Source organism: Elephantulus edwardii, unplaced genomic scaffold (assembly GCF_000299155.1).
Source record: "Elephantulus edwardii isolate Elephantulus edwardi_28Jun2011 unplaced genomic scaffold, EleEdw1.0 scaffold00035, whole genome shotgun sequence".
In the NCBI taxonomy this organism is placed as follows: Eukaryota; Metazoa; Chordata; class Mammalia; order Macroscelidea; family Macroscelididae; genus Elephantulus; species Elephantulus edwardii.
Window position 1 is genome coordinate 15,189,424 of NW_006399785.1, and position 5,681 is coordinate 15,195,104.

Consider the following 5,681-nt stretch of genomic DNA (forward strand, 5'->3'; position numbering starts at 1 on the left):
AGTGTTTGGTGGAGCTCTCCAATTAAAATAAGCTTAGAAGCAGGAATGGCATCCACTTCTGTTATGGCTGGCCTGTGGCAACCCTATGAACCTGGAGAAAGGATGAAAGTCACACAAGTGTTGAGGACTTTAATTCATAGGGTCGCAGTGAGTCGCCTATGACTCCATAGCACTTAACAACAACAACAACAACTTTGGAATTTGATACTGCAGCCCTAGGAAATGAAGACCGCAAGCAAGTAGAATAGCTGAAACTTGAGCACAAGGCTTTATGATGGAAACTAAGGACTAAAGAAAGCCACAATTTACACCATGAAACACCAAGATCTGGGTCCCATTCCTCAGGTGCTGCTGTCAGGTCAACTCCAATATTTACCCTAAGATGAAAGCTCTTAAGTGCACAAATGAGCCAGGTAGGTCAGTGGTGATAGAGACCTGGCTAGGAGCCTTCAACTGGAAGACATTATCTTTCCAAACATGTTATTCCTTTCCAAGGAATAACCTCTCATAACAAAATGCCCAAAGTCTGTAAGACAAAGATTTTCCATCCTTGCCTCTAAAGAGCACTGTCTCCAAGATGTATCTATTTGTTCTTTTGGCAGTCCATGGCATATTCATCTCTCTTCTTTTTTTTTTTTATAGCATATTCATCTCTCTTCTGCAATGCTACAACTCAAAGTCATTCTTTGAAGACAAATTCTTCTGTCATCTTTATTCATTGTCCAACTCTGAGATGCATAACAGGTGATTGGAAAGACCACGGATCACATCTGGCACACTTTAGCCTCAAACTGGCATCATTGCTCCTCAGGGTATTGGAGAGTACCCTGAAAGTAGACTTTCCCAATGCTATATGTTTCTTGATCTCTTCAATACTGGTACCAAGGGTGCTGATTGTGGATCCAAGTAAGATAAAGTCATTGATCATGTCAATCTTTTCTTCATCTGCTATGCTGTTGTCTCTTAGCTCAGTAATGAGTATATGTGTTTTTTTGATGTTGAGGTGCACGCCGTATGGAAAGCCATAATCCTTGATCTTCTGCAGCAAATGTCTCTAGTCCTTCTCACTTACAGCAAGCAAAGCTATGCCATCTGCATAACACAAGTTGTTGATGAGTCTTCCTCCATTTCTGATGCCAAATTCCAAATCCCCTGCTTTTGTTTCCTTTTCTAATATTTTAAATTGTTGTAGAAACACAAAGAATACATTTTCCAGATGTGGTGTTAACTTAAAAGTTGGTTTACTAGCCATTATGCTAGCTGCCTCTGGTTTCCAGCTGCCTTACCTGCAGACACATGGTCTTTCAAATCCTCAATAGCTGTAAGAATAGAGTAAAATAGAGAGTGCTTCCCACATGAGGAACAAGACTTGAGGAAGACTGGAGCAAGAGCCTGCTGAGAGTAAGACCCTAGTGGTGAGTCTCTGGTGATGGTAATGCAGAAACCGTGGCATTTCTGTGGAAAAACTGTGGCAAGATGTAACTAGAGTCACTGTCCTTGCTGACTAATGTAAGGAATAGCTCACTGCTAAACTGGAACCAGAGCCTGGACTAATTGAGAAATTGTACCATGGGACTGCTGGACTAAAACCTGGACTTGCATTGGGTGGTATACTTTGTCCCAACTGACCAACTTACTTTCCTAACAAATCTCACTCTTGGGACCACAGTCTGTGAGTCAAAAATAAACCAAAAAACCCTCCTGCTGCTGGTTTGGCTCTAGAAACACCATCAGGCTGAGCTATGGGGGTTCTTTGCTTTCTGCTCTGGGGAAGAGAGGGACTATGAGGCTCCTTATGAGCCTTTCAGAGAGGTGCTCACAGCTCTGTGCCCCCATGGTCAATTTTCTGCTCTTTATACACCAAGGATTATACAATAATTGCTGTTGTTGCTGTTGTTACATGCCGTCCACTCATAGGCGACTCATAGCAACCCCATGTATGAAAGTCCTGGACACCTGTATAACTTTCGTCCTTTCTCCAGGTTCATAGAGTTTTCAGAGGCAAGCTACTATGGAAGTGGATGCCACTCCTGTTTGCAAGCTTGTTTTAGTCAGGGAGCTCCACCAAACACTGTCCACCATGGGTGACCATTATCACATTTGACTCAGTGTCACAGTGTTCGGCTTTACAGCAACCATGAGTTACCTCTGTACAGCAAGTGAACATATCAGGACTATACGACCTAAAAAAATGAAAATTAATTAGAAATTATTAAATAATTAAGAAAGAACTTGCAACTCAATATTTTTATGTGTTGTTGCTGTTATATGCCATCAAGTTGCTTGCAACTCATAGCGACCCTAAGTACAACAGCCCTGAAACCTGCTCTATCCTGTGCCAACTTTACTGTCTCTGAAACAGCTACCCTAAAAATATTTCTAGGGTTGGGAGAAGGTGTCAGACTCTGACCCTGGCCCACTCCACCACTTCACTGCAGGTAAAGCACCCAATCACAAACATCTGTGGGCTGGGGTGATAGTTTTGGACTTGAGGGCCAAGGACACAACACTTACACACCAGATCTAGAGGACACATTGTCCTCTCCTGAGAAACTATCCTCCTGTGTTAGCATTAAGCTGCAAAAGGAAGAGAAGATACACTAAGCCGCAAGAAGTCAATCCTGGAGCAGAAGTTCAAGGCAAAGGACCATCTGAGATAGGAAGACTTCTGTGATACTTGTACCTGGTATTTGGACTTGTTGTTGTTGTTGTTGTTATGTGCCGTCGAGTCGTTTGCGACTCATAGCGACCCTATGCACAACAGCCCTAAACCCTGCTCTATCCTGCGTGAACCGCACTGCCTCTGCTCTCCCTCCACCCTCCCAAGCATGATGTCCCTCTCCAAGGACCCGTACTTCCTGGCAACATGTCCAAAGTATGTCAGACAAAGCCCCAGAATCCTTGCCTCCAAGGAGTAGCTTGGTTTAATCCTCTCCAAGATGAATCTATTTGTTTTCCTGGCAGTCCATGGTACATTCAGAACTCTTCTCCAGCACCATAACTCAAAAGCATCCACTCTCCTTCTGTCCTCCCTAGTCATTGTCCAGCTCTCTGATGCATAGCAAGTGATTGCAAATACCATGGCCTGTAAGACTCTTAAATCCAAGAGATACTGGCTGCAGCATAAGAAACTAGCAACAGTGTGAGGTGTTCAGAATCACAGAAGTCCCAACAGCTTGAGACTTAAGCCATCATATTAGGGGATAGATAAGAGGAGAGAGGTGTTGAGTGGTTGAGGTGGGAGTGGAAACGGATGCTGGTGGATAGGGAAAGGGGTGAGCCAAGACATATGTGGCAAGCGTGGGCAGCAACACTGAATCTATTGGTCATTTCAATAAGTGGGTAAACGTCTTTCATCTGCTTCTTTCTGTAAAATGCTTGTCTGTTGGATACTATTCTAAAAAGTTAAGACAGACTAGGAGGAAGGATTGGCCATCAACTTCCAAAATAATAGGATTTTGAAAACCCTATGTATGATGCACAGAATTTTTATGTGTACAATTCAATAAAAATAATCAATAACACCTATCATGTTATACAATTTTCAACTGTAACTATTTCCAAATTATCCACTCTCATAAAAAAAAAACTCTTATGGAAGCTACCTCTTCCCTTTCTTTTATCCTCTTGCCCACATAAGAACTAACAAATTTTAATACCTGTGCCTTTACCTATTCTAAGTATTTCATGCCTTTTTGACTATGACATTTCTCAGACTTTAATTTTTAAGAAGGCTCTCAAAACGTTCACAACTCATTATTTCGTTCCTATTATTTCTGCCAGAAACTTGTTTTAAAAACCAGCATGAAGGACTAGATAAAAGGCTTAACTTTGCAAAGGGTCTGGAAAATGACTCCTGGACACATCTTCTGGGCTTGGCAAAGTTGGTTACAGAACTCCGATGGAGCCGAAAATTTAACATACCCAAAACTCCAAGTTCAGAAGCAATTTTATCCCTCTCTTGGCAATCAAGGGTAGTCCTTAATTCCAGTTCTTCTCTTTTCCACATCAATTCCCTCAGGTGGAGGATAAGAAAGAAAATACTAACTCAACTCTCAGTTTTGTAAAAATGTGGCTATTGATAAGACTCTTGTCCTGAGTTAAATAAATTACATCTCCATTTTGCATTTGTTACTACCAATTATACATTGGTTGTTATATAGTGTATAGCAATGGAAAGAGAAAATACATTTAGAATCACAGAACTCAATGTAATTTTTGCTCTGTGTTGAGCAAACTTTAAATTCTCAAAACTTTGGTTTTTCTTTTATAGGTGGAAATATGATAATATTTGAGGGGTGTGGGGTGTGTGTGTGTGTGTGTATGTAGAAATATTAAATGAATTAATATTCAAATTTCTCTAAAATTTCTCCTTGACTGTTAACTAATGAGATTAGACATTATGAGACTACTGACAAGAAGCTGCACTGCAATCCTGAAGGCATGTGGTTCGAAGCCACAAGCTCTACAGAAGAAGGATGGGCAATCTACTCCCATGTGATTAAATGCCTCTGAAAACCTGCCAGAAGGTCAGCTATGCAGTGGTTCCAACTCAACAGTATAACAATAATTAAAGTTACAACAGAAATAACAATGTGAATGAGTCTGTTCACATCTCCAGAAGAAGAAAACCAAAAGTCACTATTATCAAGTTGATTGAAAATGGTGGTAACCCTTCAGGGATTTCTGGAGCTGAAAAATGTTTCTCTTCTTTTTAAGAGCTGTTGATGCATTTGAACCATATAACTTTTGGTTGTTGTTGTTGTTGTTATTGTTGTTATGAAGTGCCTTCAAGTCATAGACGACCCATAGCAACCCTTTGAACAAAAGACCTGAACAGTTGTATAACTTTCATCCTTTCCCCACGTTCATAGAGTTTCTGGAGACAAGCCATTTTGGAAGTAGATGCCACTCCTGCTTTCAAGCTTATTGTAATCGGGGAGCTGCACCAAACACTGCCCACCATGAGTAACAATATCATCTCACACCCACTAGCTAATCAAAATTCCACCCTAATCCTCACCAGTACCAGCAAAAAAAGTCTTTGTAGAATCTAGCTCCTGTAGACTGGATTCCATCAACTTTTGGTTAGGAGCCTAAAACAACAGACTATACCAACAGAGTTCTTTCCTTGAGTCTTCCCTAAATCATTGAATCTTTACTGGTTTTGTAGCTAAGCCTTCCTAAAAAGAAATTTAACTCAGTCCTTTAGATCTCCCTCTAGAGGCTAGAAGGGACACCGTGGTAATTTAGTGGTAAGGAAACATGGTGCAACCCAAAGGTCTGAGGTTCAATTTCCCTAGCTGCACGTTGGGAGAAAGATGGACAATTTCCTCCTGTGTAATTTACTGCCTCTAAAAACCTACTTGAGAGTCAGCTATGAGTTGGTTCCTACTTGATGGTGCTCAATGACAACTTGAGACTAAAATTTTCCTTTTGAGTTAGACTTAATTCTACTACCTTTCATCACAAAAAAATTAAAGCAAAGCAAAAACTTTACCACATTACGAGTTACCAGGAGGAAGTGCCAAAGAACCATCCAGAGGTTCAAAACCAAAGCTCCCAGAATCTTTAAACTACCTCCCCAAACTTGTCACACACACACACACACACACACACATTTCCATCCACACACACACCCTTGTTTTTATTGTTGTGATTAGACGCCGTTGAGTTGAGCA